Raw genomic sequence first — 18,813 nt, 5'->3', positions numbered from 1 at the left:
CTGACTAAGGAATGTGCCAGGCAGAGGGAATTTTGAACTTCATTGCTATATGTCCAAGGTTCCCATTTGTGAAAAGAGAAGCATTGGTTGGGGCGGGGGATGGGTGGGCTTGCTTCTTGTAAATATGTATTAAGGGATTTTCTGGGGTAAAAAGAAGCCCAGACTAAGGTGGCAGGCAGCTTTGGTTGCAGCCCTGGATTGTCACTTTTAATCAATCAACGAGCATTTATTAAGCACCAATGTGCTTAATTCTAGGTACTGTGCTGGATGAAAGAGAAATAAAGACAAAAATGATATTTTCATCAATCAGTAAATGTGGCTAATGTATACCAGCTATGTATAAGGCTCTGAGGGTACAAAACCAGAGAGCAAACTAGTAAGAAAGTCTTTTAGCCTTTCTGTGCCTCAGTTTCCATCCATGCAACATGCCAATCATAATACTTGTCATGCCTTACTCACCCTGTTGTTGTGAGGTTCAAATGACATAATGTTTGGGGATATGATTTAGGAACTATGAACCGCACTATTTCTTTTTCTTCAATTTTTTAAGATGAGGTTTCCCTAATTTTCCCACACTGGAAGTGTAGGGGCTATTCATGGGCTTGCTCCTATGGCTGATTGGCATAGAAGCTTTGAAGTGCTCTATTTCTGATCTGGGTTGGCCCACTCCTTTTTCAGGTAACCCCAATCCTGGGGGCTCACCGCATTGATGTTTACCTTAGCGTGGACTCCTAATCTGCTTAGCCCCCTGTAGCTCAGAATTCCTGCTATCCAGAGGTCCATCAACCCAAGATTGTAGATATATGCTACCGTGCTGACAAATTGCTATGTCTATGATAGGAAAAAAAGGGAAGGGGAGGCAACGAGTATTTATTAAGCATCCGATTTGTGCCAGGGACATACTGAGCACTTTACCAATATTGTGTCATTTGATCTTCACAACAACCCTGGGAGGTGGGCTCTATTACAAGCTCCATTTAACATTTGAGGAAACTAAGGTAGACAAAGGTTAAGTGACTTACCCAGGGTCATACAGTTCATAAATATTTGAGTCTGGGTTTGAGCTCAGGAGTCTCTGATTCTACATCCAGTACTTCATCCATTGTGCCTTCCAAGAATGCTCCCTCCTCCCCGCCCCCCACCCAGTGCTCTTAGGTAGGAATGAGATCCATAATGGACAGAGTTCAAGACTTGGAGCCATAATTAGGGAAGAGTTGAAAGGGATCTCAGAGCTGCCCAATCCACTCCATGCCTGAATAAGAATCTCTCATACATCACTGGACAAATGATCTTGAAATATACCATTAAGCTTTTGCTTAAAGACCTCCAATGAGGAGACACACTCCCTCCCAAACTATCTATTGCTCCTTGTTCCAACATCTGGGGCCAAGCAAAACAAGACGGAAAGCCTTCTCACTTGATAACTCTTATAGAGTCAGGATTTGGAGGATACTGAGTGACAGTGTAAGGATTATTCAAATTGAGCCTCCTAAACTTAAGAACTGTCAAGTTGCTTAATCTTTCACAGATTTAGTCAATGTAGAGTTCACATGAGATTAAAGACCTAGAGTCAGGAAAACCTGTGTTCAAATGCTTCCTTAGACACTTGCTAGTTATGTGACTCTGGGCAAGTCACTTCAACCTCTGTCTGCTTGTTTAAACATCTGTAAAATGGGAATGATGATGATGATGATGATGATGATAGTACCTATCTCATAAGACTGTTGAGAGGATCAAATGAGATAATATTTGTAAAGGGCTTAGCAAATCTTAATTTCACATATAGATGCTAACAATAATAATAGCTCTATAATAATATAAATATTATTGATTATATTATTATTAATATATTAGTGTTGTTATTATCATCTTACAAAATTTGAAGAGCTACATAAATTCCAGCTATTATCATTATTGTGTTTATTAGGAAATCGCAGTGAAACTATTCAGAAATATAATAATCCTATTCCATGAAGTTTTAAGTCCTGTGCATTTAACTCTCATCTCTTGAAAAATATGTCTACTCCTTCCTTTTGAAACTTAATTCCTTGAGCCATCAACAAAAGGCACTAATATTTTTTCCTCTTAACCTTCTCTTAACTCCTTGTAATCTGGCTTCTAACCTCATCATTCCACTGAAATTGTTCTCTTTAATAGTCTCATAATTGCCAAATCCAATGGCCTTTTTCAGTTCTCATTCTTTTGGACTTCTTTGCAAGCTGTCACATTGTCAATAACCCTCTTCTCCATAATACTCTCATCTCTTTAGTCTTTTATGTCATGAGCTCTATCCTGGTTCTTCTCCTACCTCTCTGACCACTCCTTCTCAGTCTTCTTTGTCAGATCTTCATCTTGGTCATGCCTATTAACCCCAGGTGTCCCACAGGGCTCTGCCCTGCGCCCTCCTCTTTCCCCCCCTCTATACTGTTTCACTTGGTGATCTCATTAGCCCCCATGATCTCAATTATCATCTTTATACAGATCACTCAGATCTACTTGTCCAGCCCTAACTTTCTTCCCAACCTGCAATCTCACACCTTTAACTACCAATTAGACATCTTGAACAGGCTATCTTGTATGCCTTTTAAAGTCAGCACGTCTATAATTGATCTCATGATCTTTGCTCTCAAACCCTCCTCTCTTCTGAACTTCCATATTAGTATTGAAGGTTCCATCATCCTTCCAGTTACCCAGCCTCACAATCTAGGTGTCATGCTTGACTCTACATGCTCTCTCACCCCCTATATCAAAGCATATGGCAAGACCTTCCATTTCTACCTTTGTAACATCTTTCATATATACTGCCTTCTCTCCCCTGAACTAGCACCACTCTGGTGCAGTTCCTTATCACCTAATGCCAGGACTACTGCAATAGCCTGCTGTTTGATCTCCTCACCTCAAGCCTCCCCCTACTCCAATTCATTCACACACATAGTATATGTATGTGTGTGTGTGTGTGTGTGTGTGTGTGTGTGTGTGTATTAGATAGATGGATGGATGGATGGATGGATAGATAGATATACAGATTGCATGTTGCCTCCCTTGTTAGACTGTGAGCTCCTTGAAAGCATAGATTAGCTTCTTAGTTTCTTTTTCTTCCTTCCTTCCTTCCTCTCTCTCTCTGTCTCTCTGTCTCTGTCTCTCTCCCTCCCTTTCTTTCCTTCCTTCTTTTCTTCCTATGCCTATCTTTTAGCACAGTGTCTGCCACACAGTGGGCACTTCAGAATTGCTAATTTACTAACACTGGTAGATTTCATTCAGTTTAGGGAAAAATTGCCTCATATTTTAGAATGACTGAACCCTGAATAAAGTTCCAATCTCAAGGAACAGAGTTGAAGAGCCCATAATTATGCTTAATATATCAGGAAATCTTGTGTTTTATCAGGATGAATAATTGTCCAGCTGAATATTACAATTTGGTATTCAAACAAACAACTTAAAGGTTGTCAATCAAGTTGGAGTAAGCTATTAAAATTTCACCAAAGCTAATGATTTAAAATGTATCCAACGTACGTAGAGCAGTGCATGGTTCCTTTAAGCTGTGAAATCTGCTCATATCATATTCATGAGCACATTGGATAAATTCCTTTGGTGAGAACAAACACCATAGAAAGATTTGGGAGCTGAATAATTAGGGCACCCTAAGAGCTAAAGTAAACAAAAACACACAACACATGAAAATGAGCTGAGAGATAGGAGGGATAGATGGGACATTGTCCTCCAAACTAAAATTTTGTAATAAAAAAGATTGCTTAGCTGGAGGTAGACAGGCTAATTTCCTGACTCTTTCTGCATAACTCACTTGTACTCCCCTCCTCTTTCAGCAGAAGTCAGAGGTATGCGGAGAGATGAAAAGTGAAATTGAAGCTATTCTTTTACCAATGGATGGCTTAGATGAACATCTCAACAAGAATAAGTTATTTTTTTTTCCATTGGGGTGAAGAGAGGAGTTTCTAATGGAATTCAGAAACTGGATTTTCAGGAGTGAAAAGCAAAACTTGGAAGTGTGCTATTAAGCCCACCTTAGCATAGCTGTAGCATTCGATTTAGGAAACAGAGTCCACTAAAGATGCTCCAGTGCACTTCAGGAAGAGAGATGCTATTGATCTTGTCACCCAGGTCAGATTCCAAGACATCCAGTAGAGTGAGGGCACTACTGAGAAGCTATAACAATAAAATCTGGATTGCTGATTTACATTCTTAGAAACTATATGCAGAGTATTTTAAAAATGAGATTAAAGGAAATATATTTATAAGGCCTAGCAATGAGATCTCAAGCTCTTTGGTAAAGACATTAATTCTATAATATAGATAAAAATGACCTGGGAGAGATATGTAATATCCATATGTGTTCTTATGATGAAAATGATTGCTGTCATTTATATAGATATTTAAAGTTCATAAAATGCTTTAATGTTTTCAGAATGCTTTACAAGATTAACTAATATTTTGAAGCACTTAGCACAGTGCCTGGCACGTAGTAGGTGCCTAATAAATGCTTATTCCCTTCCCTTTTCCTATATACGGGTAGCATGGTAGAGTGAAAAGGGAGATGGACTTGAGTTTGAATTCTGATTCCACCACTTAATGCTCGTGCAACCTTTGATAAATGGACTAGCAGCAGGGCCTGTGCTTCCTTAGCTACAAAATGAGAAGGCTGGATGAGATGAGTACCAAGGTCTCTTCCAGCTCTATATCAATGATTCTTTGTTCCTACATATATTATTTCACTTAGGTCATCCAATAACCCTATGATGAGGCTCCTGGCCAGGCTGGCTTCAGAGAGGAAAGTTATTTTGGATCACACTAACTCTCAAAGACTCAAGTTGCAGAGGTGTTCCAATTTATGCCATTGTTGAGAATGTCCCCCCCTCCACCATTTCTTGATCAAGTCCCAGAACCTTGAAACATTGGTGGGCTGGAGCTAAACCAATTACTCAAAATAATAGCACAAATTTCATTTACAAAAGAAAAAAAACCAAAAAAAAGAACAAAACAAAACAAGCAAACAAAAATGTCATGAATGCCCCTGAGATGTAACGTTTTGTTGATTTATTTGGCAAAGTGATTCCCTATAGCATGTCACTAATATCTTTTAGCAGCCTTCTTTTTTCCCCCTTACCACTCAGCTTAAAATAAAAGTAGTTTTAATCCTAGAAACAGATATTAGCATGGAAAAGACAAAATATCTTAGCACAGAAATTATTTCTAAGCTGCCTCATATTCAGTAATATTACTCCAGAGAGTCAACCTCATGGTTAAAAGAGCTTCAATTCCAGTCTGCCTTTTAACAAGGAAGAATTTTTGCCCAGCGGTTTGTGGAATAACTGGACGTAGTCACAATTTTGGGAGATCCTTAAGGAGCAGTGTACAATACTTGGAAACACCCTAGTGGTATGGCCTCATGGGATCAATTTCTCCTCCTTTGCAGGTAATGGCAAGAATACTAAATATCTTTTGATTTCTCCCTTTATGGGAAGGAAACTCCATAAGTGCTCATTTAAATGCAGAAAGAGTAGATGTGATCTAGTGGTAGAAATGAAAGATTAGAAAAAAAGTATTTAAAGAACTATTTTATGACTTTCCTATATAGTATATCACCTTTCACTAGTGTCAGAAATGACAATTAGCTACTTGATGAAAAAGGGTCATGTTTATATGTCTTTGTGAGCTAAAATTCTGTTTGCTTAAATGAGATCTCAGTGTAGCACAGTCATTATCATCCTGCCTATCAGTAGGAGCAAATGTATGAGATGCACAATGCCAGACTGGGATTCTGCTGCCATTACAATATTTTCAGAGAACAATGGGCCTCAGGAAGAGAATCCCTGTATTAGTGGTTTTCTGATTTCCCCACAGTAAAATGTAAGCTCACTGAGAGCAAAAACCATTATTTTATTTTTAAAATGATAGCACCTAGCAGAGTGCCTGGTATGCAGAAAGTGTTTAATAAATGCTTATTGAATTGAATTTTCTTGAGATATACATGGAATATTCACATATGCATGTACATATATATATACATGAAGATAAGAAAAAAAGTATTTGGAGAACTTTTTCTGCTACACATACTGTGAGTATAATAACTTTCATAAATATCAGAAAATGGAAAGTGATTAAAGCAAGTCCCTGAGACTTAGCTTTCTCATCAATAAAATGTCACCTACAACACAAATGATCAAATGACATGGAATATGTAAATGTAGAAATGTTAGTTATTATGACTACTATTATTGTTGTGATGATGATGATGAAGACAATGATGGTGTAGCATGGTACAGTGAGAAATATGCAGGATTTGGCATCAGAGGGACTGGATTCAAAATTGAGGTCAGTCAATGTGACCTGCATAAAGCCATCTAGCATCTTTGACTTTCATTTCTCCTCATCTGTGAAGCAACTCACTAAGGTCCCCTGTGGTTCTAAATCAATGAATAGTCAGTCAATAAACATTTATTAAGCACCTACTATATACCAGATACTGTGCTAATACAAAGAAAATACAAAGAAGGCTACAAAGAAAATCAAAAGACAGTCCCTGCTCCAGAGACCTCACAGTCCAATGGGGAAAGGAGTTGGAAAAATTAATTCACAGATAGAGTAGGAGGGTGAAAAAGGTACATGCACAACTTTCCAGAGGACACTTATTGAGAGAGGGAAGGAATGGGGTAAAGGAAGGTGCTGAAGCTCCCATCAGTGAGGCCTTCAAACTCTCAAGCTATGGTTCAAATTTAGTAAAGAAGTAAGAGTCCAATTCCTCAGACTCTGATTACACGTCAAGGAGGTTAGAGCAGCACCTCACATCTTGCTGTACAGAAAGGATTTTGCACATGAAAATTCTGGGTTCAAATCCTGGCTCTGCCCCTTACTGCATAAGTGACTTTGGGTTTCCTCATCCATAAAATGAAATGGTAGGACTAGGTCAGGGGTTCTTAACCTTTTTTATGTGTGTCATGAACCCATTTGGCAGTCTGGTAAGACTAATGAGCCTCTCTCAGAATCAAGTGTTTAAATGAATAAAATAAAATACGTAACATTGCAAAGGAAACAAGTTGAAATAAAGATTTTTTTTTTCTCATTTAAGTTCATGGACCTCTTGATATCTATCTGTGAAATTCCTTGGAGGTTTATAGACCTTAAGTTAAGAGTTCCTGGGTTAGATGATCTCTGAGATTTTTTCCAAACCTAAATCTCTGTTATCATGACCAAATAACCAGGAAAGTCAATAGGAATATAGGCTTCCTGTGGAAGAATTATGGCATCTGTGGATGAGAATAGAAGTTGAGGGAATAAACATCAGGCAAAATTTCTGGAAGAGATGATGAAGAGAATATTTCAATTAAACCCCACAATCCATGGAGGTCTCTTCATCTTCCAAAGGTCAAAAAGTGACCATCTACCAATTTGATTTAGAATAAATTTCCAGCCAAGTTTTGCACCACCTGGGTTTTAAGACTTTGTAATCAGTACCAAGCCAACAGATGGTACATTACCTTTCTGTGAACTAGAGACAATGGATTGTCAATGGATGCATTTTTAAAACTAACCCAATCAAGGGGAATAATGTATAATCAGCCACTCTGAGAACAGAACCATTTTTCTCCTTATTCTCTACTCATTCACACCTCCCCAATGGGAGACTTTCATTTTAATCTAATAGGCTAGAGTCAGTGATCACCCACAGAGGACTGAATATTCTTCATCTGCCCTCCTAGTACTTCTGTGATATAGTGTTTCCCTTTTGGCAGAATGAAGAGTCTTTGGAATGAGTTTTATCACCTGTCTTTAAGCTAAGCAAGTCATTACTGAGTTTATTATTCCCTTTTTCAACGTGGCCTTGTGTCCACCAGCACTAAGGTTTCATTTCAACTGTCTGACCCTGTCTCCAAGTAGACTAAGGCTTTGTATTCTTCTTCCAACAGAATTAATTTGATATCCTCTCATCAAGTCAACTGTCTTATTACTACCTTCTGCCTGACATCACTGTAGCCCATGGTTCAGGTAAGTCAGGGACAAGTGTCCTCCAAAGTCACTTGTAGAAAACAAGAACTTAATTGGAGCTTCTTTGAAATTGTTCCATATCATTCACTTCCCTTTACACAGGTATTCAGAAATTGGCCTTCATCAATTATGATGCCATCCTCTGTGAAATAGTAACATAAGGAAGAGAGTTTTATTTCAGAACTTAGACAAATGATGGGGAAAGAGAATGACTTTCAAAACAATGGTCTTTGGATTTTGTTTGTTGGACAGAGGCCTGAAGACTCTGACCCACTTAATGCAAGAATCCAGAGAGGATCTGTAATTTCATTCACATAGCAGAACTCCCAGCATGGGAAATCCTCTGCCAATAGAAATAGCAACCTTACTATGATTTAGTAGATAAATTCTAGATAGTTGCCATTGTTATGTGAAATTTCAATAATTTGTACAGAGAATGAAAGAGAATAAGCATTTATATGGTGCCTACTATGTGCCAATCACTTTAAAATTATTATGATATTTGATCCTCACAACAATCCTGCCATGATTACCCCCATTTTACAGTTAAGGAAACTGATTCAAACACAGACAGTAAGTGTCTGAGGCCAAATTTGAACTCAAGTCTTCCTGACTCCAGGCTCAGTGCTCAATGCAGTACAGCAGCTGCCTCTAAGATCTCACAGATAGTATGTGCCAAAGAGTCCTTACATAGATTGCTCTTCCTGCTTATCTCTGCTTGAAATCCTTCAGAGCTCAAATTCAGTGCCACCTCCTATAGGAGACCTTTCCTGATCATCCCATTTGGTAGCACCCCCTCCAAAACGCATTGAATTTACTTGTGTTTATGTTAAATTTACATACATGTGCATGCATTATGTCCCAGGATAGACTGTAAGACCTTTGAAGGGAGAGACTGTTCCCATCTTTGTTTCTGTCCCCAGGGCCTGACATAGTCCTTGCACCCTAGCAGATACTTAACCAGCATTCCCTTGTTGGATTGATTCCTGACTGTAAGCCCAACATTCTGTCCATTACATCATGCTGCCTCCAGTATGGATAATAAGGACATGTCTTGAACACCCCCCTTTAGTGGACTCCTTATTAATGTAACTAATTTCCAAAACTTTCTTAGAAATCACTTTTAACTTATTTCCTCCCACCATCCAAAGTGCTTTGGATTCTCATGCCAGGTATCTTTAGGTTGGACTATGAAGAAGACCCAAACTATCCCATGCAGTTTCCCCCATGTGTATCCCTCTTCTGACCTCCAGATGTCTGAGTATTCTTTGGAACCCAGAAAAACTCTAATCATTTGGTCTTCTCTGTTTATATGGAGCTGACAGTCAGGCTGACAGCTTCTATGAACCTGGCCCAGAGTTGCTAGAAACTGGATCATGAAGTAGTTGTCAGATGGAAAAGACTTTTGTTGCTAATCAACCCTTGAGCTGTACTTGAAGGGATAAGAAAGAATATTTCAGACTCTCTCTCCTCATTCCCACTCCTCTCCTTTCCATCCCCCACCCTATCAAAAAAAAAAACACAAAAAACAAACCAAAAACAAAGTTAAGAATTCTTTCTGGTGGGGATGTCCAAAAATTAATTGCTTGCTGTGATGGTCTTCCCTGCCAATCTCACCCCAGAGATCACTCAATCAATAGCTGTTTGGGGCTGTGCTAACTTATCTCAGAAGGCTGAGCAAATTCTCACAGGTCAGGCTTCCCGATGGATGGAACTTTGAAAGATTAGGGATGCCCCATGCCACATTTAATAACTCACTTCACAGGATTCTGAAAAGTCCATCAATCAATAAATATTTATCAAGAACCTAGGTCTCTGCTTGTAAGAGGCTTGCAAGCTACGTGAGGAGATGAATGAAGGAAAACGAATGAATGAATTTTTTAAGAGACATTTATTATATGCTTACAATGAGTCAGGCACTGTGCTATGCACTGGAGATATAGATGTAAGAAAGCAAGACACTCACTGACCTTAAGTAGTTTACATTTTAATAGGGGAAGATAAGAGTGTTTTGGACAGGGATGTCAGAGAGAATAGTGAGTGGAGTAATAGGGTGATGGATTGACAGGAAAGGTAATATTGATATCATTCCTCTTCCCAGAACTGGAGTTGGAAATTATAGGAATAAATCAGCATATAACTACATCTATTCAATGCAGCACTTTTTAAAGTGCCTGCCTTACACAAGGTGCCATACCAATACATATGCCAAGAGAAGGGTAAGATGGTCAGTGTGGTGCTAAAGGCAGCAGAATCTCAGAGTAAGCAAGGTACTCAGAGGACATCTCATTGAGTGCGTATCAGAGCAGAATCCTTTCTATAGCATCTCTGGCAAGTGAAGATTCAACTTCTACTTGAATTTCATTAGATTGTAGATTATGCACTCCTTAGATTGAGGCAAAATGTTTCTCATTGCAAATTCTTCTCAGTTCTACTCTTTGAGGCCAGGCAAAACCCATGTAGTCCTTTGTCCATGTGACAGGCCTTCAAATATTCAAAATCAGTTAGCTTTCAAGTCTTCTCTTTTCTAGGCTAAAAAATCCTATTTCCTTAAAAAAATATCTTCATTCGGCCTAATTTCCATTTCTCACACCATTCTAATCATCTTTCGCTAGATTCTTTCCAGATTGTTAATATCTACCTAAAATGAAAATAGAGCCAAGGAAACATCATGGCAGCATGGAAAAAGTTCTCGATTTAGAGTCAGGAAGACCTATATTTAAATCCCACCTCTATTAATTATTAGCTCTGTGACCCCAGATAATCTACTTAACTACTCTGTGGCTATTTCCTCATCTATAAAGTGAAGATGTTGGACCAGATGATTCACTAAAGTTTCTTAGGGACTTTATAGAATCATAAGCTCTGAATTCTCGAACTTATAATTCTATGATAAGCATGAAACTATGACTTTGTTCAAATCATTGTTAAACATGATAAATATGTGAAGGCCAAGGAAAACTCTGTGAGCATTTGCCTAGAGACCTTCTTCCAAAGTAACATCGAACCATCAATGATTATTGGATCCAGTCCCTTACTAAGTTCTAATTTCACTTGACAAGTTCTAATTCACTTAATACTCTCCAACCTTTATCTCTATTTTGTCCACAAGGACAGTGCTAGATATTTTGTCAAATACTTTCCTGAAAATCAATTTCCTAGTTGATTCTTCCACCTTATGCAGGATTCTATTTCTACCAGGGAAAGTTAAGAATTTCTCTTTGCTCAGTTTTTGTCTTTTGTTTTGTTTTTAATGGAATGGAAACTCCCCTATCTCTCCAAGCATACATATTGCTCTAAACATTTGAAGCACTACCATATCTGGCTTCAGTCTGCCTTTCCAGACTTATGGGACATTATTCCCCTTCCAGCTATGTACATTCCACTCAGATTGACCTATTTAATGTTTCTCAGACATGATGTTCCATCTACTATCTCTGGACCTCTGCACAAGCTGTACTGAATGCTTTTATATCAAGGGTTCTTGACCTTGTTTGTGCCATGGATCCTTTCCTTGGGCAGTCTGGGTAGGCCTACAGACTCATTCTCAAAATATTGTATTTAAGTAGATAATACACAGGATTACAAAGGAGACCAATTATAAAGACATGCAGTTGTTTAATCAATATTACAAGAATAAACAGTCACAGACCCCAGGTTAGGAACCTGTGCAAATAATTGGAGTCTAAAGATTAGACTGGTGATTTCATTAGTAGAGGGGATTTCCAGAAGAGGAAACTTTCTCTGTAAATGCAGGTCCTGCCTTCTCTGCAACTTGTAATATTAGAATTACCTAGAACACTGAAGGATTAAAGTTTAAGGACATACTCAGGATCATATGGCCAATACGTATCAAAGGCAGGACTTGAACCCAGGTCTTCTTGGCTTTGAGTCAGTTATGGGCTCTGTCTCATCTGTGTAATATATTCAAAATAAAAGGAAGGTAATTGTGGGGCACTAGCCGAAGGGCCAGTAGGAAGGACTTCGTATGGAGAATAGTCTTGAGCAGAGCTTTAAAAGAAACAGGATTTAGAGGCAGAGCTGCATTTCAGGCAGAGGGGGCAGCCAACACAAAGATGTGAGGGTGGAAGATGGACTATCCTTTATTAGAAAGAGCTAGAAGGCCATACTGAATGGCCTATAGAATGTGTAAAGGGATGTTCTATATATATGAGAAGGTTTGGGAATTGGTTTGGGGGCATATTGTGATGATAAGCCAAGTATAAGAACACATACTTCATGTTAAAGGAAAAAAAAAAGTTACAGGAATTTACTGAAACTTAAGCCATGGTTTCTCTGTCTAAATCCCCTCTCCAACCTCAGCTTCTAAACCAAATATTCCCATCCTATATCCTCCTTTTTCTTCCAAAACTACTATCTTAGGTTAGCCATAGTGATGAAAACAAAAGGAATATCCCTGAAGTCTTCAGTTTCTTTGCTCATATAATGCCTAGAAACAATTCTAGTTTGTTTGTTTTTCCTTTTTTTGTTAGTCTGTTTGTTAGCTAAGTCTGTTGTCTCATAGAGTCGTAAGGATGAGCCCAGATTCTTAAAGGCTTCACAGCAGAACACAAATTTTGTAAAGGTCATCCAAGCTGGAAAGATTCTGTTCTCGTCTGACATCAGAGTGTGTCTTGTGGTCAAGGACCAGCCAAGCTGGAGAGAATTGGCCAGTAAATGATAAATTCTTCAGCCATAGCAATCAATGAAAGAAAAATACAAAATGGCTGTCAGTCCTGAGTAATCACCTTCGATTTCATTGTTGAGGCAGCTAGGTGCCTCAATGGATAGAGTCAATGGATAGGCCTGAAGTTAGGAAGACTTGAGTTCAAATCCAGCCTCAGACACATTAAAGCTCTATGATTGGGTAATTCACTTAACCACTGCCTGCCTCAGTTTCCACATCTGTAAAATGACAGTAACAATTGATACTTACAGTTGTTGTGAGTATCAAATGAGGATGTTTATAAAGTGCTTACTTAGTACATAGTAGGTGCTATATAAATGCTAGCTATTATTATTACCATCATCATTATTCTTGCAGTGTGGTTAAACATAAGGGAGTAGAAACTGCTAAATATCACACAGTTTTCTGTTATTTCAAAACATAATTTTAATTTTGGGGACTCTTCATATGAGATTGTTGCTTATTCTTCATTTTCAGAGAGTATCAATAACATCATGGATGATGTCTTGATCTCCATATGAATTGGATTTAAGTGAGGCAGAATTGCTAGATCCTTATCCAACGACCTATAAATTGATAAGCTACTTGAAGAAAAGAATTCTGGCAATATAGACATCCTATCTATAAATGAAATCTGAAGAAAGGGGTTGTAAATCATTAGAAAGGTGCCTTGTTCGTTCTGCTTGGAAAGACAAGTCGTATGCTCAGTTGCTTTCATCATATACTCCAAGTAACAAGAAGCTTAATCTCATGAGACATTGGCCATCTTATCTTGCAATACTAGGAGGAAAAGGGGGGGGGGGGAAAGGCCACCATGGTGCTACTGGATGAGTTAGCTTCTTCTATAAAGAGATTGTTTAATTCTTTGCATTTATATCCTTAGCATTGAGCACAGGACCCAGCACATAGTAGGTGCGTAATCAATGTTTGTTGATTGACAATGTCAGCATCTGTATACAGAAGATGAAGAAGCAGAGAAATTCTACAAACTGTTGATGAAACTATGAATCCACAAAGCAATTTAGAACTATGCTCCCAAAGTCATTGAACTATGTCTATGATATCACTACTAGGTCTGTACCCCAAAAAGTCAGTCAGTCAGAAGAAACTGAGAAGACCTCTATGGGCTGATGAAAAACCAAGGGAGCAGAAGTTGGAGAACAAGTTCTACAATGACAACAACATTATAGTGGAAAATGACTTTAAAGACTTTAGAACTGTGGTCAATGCAATGTCAATCCATAATTCTAGAGGACCAAAGATGAAGCAGCCTACCCTCATCTTGCTAGAGTCAAGGCAAATCAAGTGCAACATTTATTAAGCATCTGCTGTATACCATGTACCCTGTGAAATGCTGGAAAAAGAAGTGACAGACTTAAAATAAAGACCAAGAGATATATATTTTTGGACATGGCTGATGTAGGAATTTGTTTTGCATGACCATATGTATTTCTTATGAAGGTTTTACTTAAAATTATTTTATTTTTCAATTGCAAGGGAGTGATAGAGAAAAAAATAAATGCTTAGTAATTAGAAAAAAAGTAATTCTATGAAAAATTTTAGAATATTCTCCAAACTGAATTAAAATATAATTTGTTGCTTGGTTATTTCAATGAAAAGAGATATAGGGGAAGATGCTAATGAAATGTGGGCATAATTAAGAAATCAAAAAGGTCAACAAATTGGAGACTCCTTAGAGGCCTTATACATGTAGAGTATAAACACTTTTTTTCAAGATGAGAAGCCAGAAGTAATAGGCAAGCACCAGACAACATCATTAAAATGAAATTGGCTATCCCTCAACTGTCAGTAAAAATTGTTTATTGATGTTGGAGTCTTGTCTGAATTAGATGTCTTCATGTACTCAGACCATCAAATCATTAGAGCAAAGGTCAAAATCAACACAAAATGGTAAGGGGGTGGGGATTAAAAAAAAAGGAAAAAATCCAGCAACTCCAACTTGACCTATTCAAAATAGATTTTGATGTTCCCACCCACACAAGCCATGAAATAGACAAAGACTGATTTGAATTATCACTATTTTCTATTCAACTTTGGCCTCTGTAAAGCAACTGCCTAAGAGGAAGCCAAGAGGCTGTAGAAGAGATCTCAGTTTAAGCAAACATTTGATTTCCTTGCCATATAGAGAGACATGGGAATAAGAAGCAACACCAATTTAAAAAATAAATTTATTTGCAAAATGTGGAGGAAGATCATGAAAGGTTCTGAATAGTGTCATGCCGTAAAACAGTGAAGAGTGACAAAGGGGTAAACCAGTGTGCAGAAGGTTGGGAAAAGACCCAGCCAAGCCTAACCCCACTTAAAGGGCATTTATAGATGAGACTGGAAAGCAATCAATAAATAAACACACAGACATGGTAAAATGGCCACCAGCTTTCTGTTTGTTAAAAGGGATGGGAGAAAACATTCTTTTTTCAAAGATCGTTGGTTTTGAATCACAGTGGTGTCCTAGCCTGTTAATAAACAGAAAGTTGCCTCCTCAATCCAGTTACATGACTCCTACAGAAATCAATTTCTCAGGCCTTGTCTGGCTAAAGTTCAGTAGGAAAGAGGAAAATTATCATACCTCCTGTTCCAAAATAGGTGGAAGATAATTAACCTAGGTATCAATTGTTAATTTATATTATTGCAAAGGATGGCTGGGCAGGCAGGTTTCTAATAATTCCTACATTCCAGAGGGTGTTAAATTAGATAATCTTTAATCATTTTAACACAAGTATTCTCTGAGTTTAGCTAAAGGAGATGCATTTGGAAAGATGCTGATGGATGGAATTTTAAAGCTGTAGAGTTTTAGGAAATCGCAATGTTTAGAAGAACTCCAGAGAGAAAGAGGATGGATGAAACATAGATTTGAGATAATAGTTGAAGCAATAAGAAGAGAAAAGATCAATGCAGCTAACAGGAGTGAAAGATCACAGAATATGAGCTGGAAGAGACTTGAGAGGCCATTAAATTACAGCCCCCACTTATCACCCCCCACCCCCACCCTATACTTATTTTTGAAATAAGGAAATTGAGGCCTAGGAAGAATAAGTGAGTTGCCCAAAACTACACAGAGGGAAGAACTGGGAATCAATCTCTTTTGAGTTACTGCATTCTGTATGCAAGTATGCCCAGGGCAACTCCTCAGGGTCTAATTAGAATACTACTATCTTACAATTCTATAGCATTTCATAATTTACAAAGCACTTTCCCATTCCTTATCTCCTTGCATCCTCATAACTTTTTAAAGTGTGTAGGGTAATCCTTAAAAATCTCTGTTTTGTTAATGAGATTAATAAGGAAGATAGAGGTTAGAAAGGTGAAGGAGCACAGGTTAGGGGGCAGAGTCAGATTTAGAACCCAGGACTCTGGGTACACTATGTTAGGAGCTTGCTTAGCAATTTTTGATAGTTATCAACTTCTACATATGTGGAATAATGAACATTGCTTTCCTCCCTTACCCCTCTCTCCTCACCGTCCTTAAAAGCAGTGACTATTTTTACATTTCTTTATATTCCTGGTGTTTTAGCACAGTGCCTGGAACACATTAGGCACTTAATAAATACCAGTTGATTTGTTGACTTTCCTCAGCTGCAGCCAGAATGGTAGCTTTTCAAAGATGGGACACATGTCATATAAATGGGCCAAGGCAGGACCTCTTTGATTCAAGACCAGCTTTTTCCTTTAAAAAGAAGGGGCTAGGAGTGGGGCGCAGCTAGATCTCCATTGGCCGGCAGAAGACCTGGTATAGGAAGCTCCAGATATGACAGGTGTCATGATGTTTCCATCTCCCAGGTAGTACCGAGGGACAGTCATTAGAAAGTCTAGTAAGAACATGACTGGAGTTCCCAGGATGGAGTGGGTGGGGCTTAAGGCCATCTAGGTCTTTTGAACTTTCTCACCTTCTTCTCCAGAGGCTTCATGAAAGGCCTGTTTTGAGTTTTAAATCTAGGGGGTTTTTTTGGGGGGAGGGGTTGGGAAGTGGGAGGTGCTGGACCTATGATTTCATCAGTATAGGGAACTTGCAGTGGTGCTAACTCACCTTGAATTCTTCCCTTGAACAAAAATGAAATAAATCATTTTGGGAACTAGGTTCTAATATCTTGTAGGTCCCCAAATTTTATTTCTGCAGCACAAAATATCAGAGAGTCACAGTAACATAGTAGACCAAGTGTTCTCTCTTCCTTGCCTTTCTCCATTCCAAGTCGGCCTCCATATAACAGCCAAAGTTATTCCCCTAAAGCACAGACCTCCAATGGCACCCAATTATCTCTAGAATAAAATAGAAATCCCTCCCTTTGGTATTTAAAGGTCTTCATGACATTGACCCATCGTAGCTTTCCAGTCCCCTCTCTCTTCGTGTCCTACAGTTGCCATATGGCCTTACTTGCTGTTTCTCAGACACAACGCTCCATTTCCCAACACTGTGCCTTTGTACTGGCTGACCCCATGACTGGAAAGCCTTCTTATGTCACCTCCACCTCTCAGAATTCTTTCAAGATTCAGCTCAAGTGCTGCCTTCTACAGAAGACCTTTCTCAGCCTCTCTATTTTTAGAGCCTTTTATTCTGAGATTACCTTTCATCTACTATTTGTCTTGTACACACCCATTTATGTACATGGTGGGGTCAAGTTAAATTCATTAAAAAGTAAGTTACAGAGGGCCAGAATTATTTTTGTTTATATTCCCAGTATTTGGCACAATGCGTGGCACAAAATAAAGGCTTTCTAAAGTGATGGTTGATTCACTAACTGATTGTTTGACTGACTGTTGATTGAGTGGGGTCATCTCCATTTTAAATCCTCATCTCTAAGGCTCCTTAGATGAATGTCCCAGGGCAAGTCAACTAATTCCAGGGCCTTAAACAACTCTCTGTTAAACAGCTGCACTTGAGATCTGAAGTAGTTTGTTTCTATACCCAGAGTGTCCTGGTAGACCAAATCCCAATTATTTGCCCAACAAAGCAGCATTACAACACATGACAATTAAGACAATACATACAACTCCTTCTTCTTTTCCTTAATCAACTTTCCAATGACAACAAAAATCCACTTAACATTTCATTTGAACTTTTCTCAGTGCAGGTACATAGAAAATGGTGAAACTCGAACTGGATGCTCATCCGCAGGGAATAATGACTGAGAGACCAGATACAGATTTCAGAAGTTATTGTTGTTGAGTCATTTTTCAACTGTGTCTGACTCTTCATGACTCCATTTGGTGTTTTCTTGGCAAACATACTGGAGTGATTGGCCTTTTCTTATCCAGCTCATTTTACAGATGACAAACTGAGGCAAAAGCGATTGAGTGAAATGCTCAGGTTCACATAGGTGTTAAGAGCCTGAGGTCAGATTTGAACTCAGGTAGATGAGTCTTCCTGACTATGCCCAGCACTCTATTTATGGATTTGAGAAGAAATTAGTTCAAATCCTGCTTCAGACATCTTCTAATGGTGTAACCATGGTCAAATGATTTAACCACTCTGAGCCTCAGTTTCCTCATCTATAAAATGGGAATAATAATAGCCTCTATCTCTCAGGATTGCTTTTAGGAACAAATGAGATGTTTCCAAACCTTAAAGCCTTATATAAATATTAACTGTTATTACCATGATTCTAAGATAGAAAATTGACAATGGAATCATGATTAAATCATTTTTAGAACTTTGTAAAATGATCCTTAAATATACTTTTTTTTGGTTAAATTATCTTATTTTCTGAAAATCCTCAAAGCAAAATATTAAAAAAAAAACCCCTAATGAATAGCAAATTTGTCATTATATAACTCTTGTCTGTGGCATTTCATTGAGTTCTTCCTAAACAAAATTGAGAATTCCTTGGATTTAAATAGGGAAACATTCTGAGGATGTTCATTATTTCACAAATAAACTTTTCATTCGATGCTGCCACTCCATGTTCAATTAAGAATCCTATGGTTAATATTTTAAATAGTCTTTTACAATCATCTCAAATGCCCTTTTCAAGGTTCATTGATGCCTTTTATTTTTTGCCCTCGAATCGCTTTTCAATATACCCCTAATCTCTATTGAAATCTCACATGAGATGAAAAAAAATTGGCCATCAATGTTGGCTGACAAAAGAGAGTATGAAACATTCTACCCT

The 18,813-nt window shown here is 38.2% G+C and overlaps 1 protein-coding gene across 2 annotated transcripts in view; it reads right to left on the bottom strand.

The window, feature by feature from the left end:
- The window catches only part of TAFA1 (TAFA chemokine like family member 1), a 515,546-nt gene that overhangs the window by 233,463 nt on the left and 263,270 nt on the right, over nt 1-18,813 (bottom strand). The window lies entirely within an intron of this gene.

This window comes from Phascolarctos cinereus, unplaced genomic scaffold (genome assembly GCF_003287225.1).
Source record: "Phascolarctos cinereus isolate Bilbo 61053 unplaced genomic scaffold, phaCin_HiC Scaffold_4;HRSCAF=312, whole genome shotgun sequence".
Taxonomy (NCBI): domain Eukaryota; kingdom Metazoa; phylum Chordata; class Mammalia; order Diprotodontia; family Phascolarctidae; genus Phascolarctos; species Phascolarctos cinereus.
This window is presented reverse-complemented; position numbering and strand designations above follow the sequence as displayed.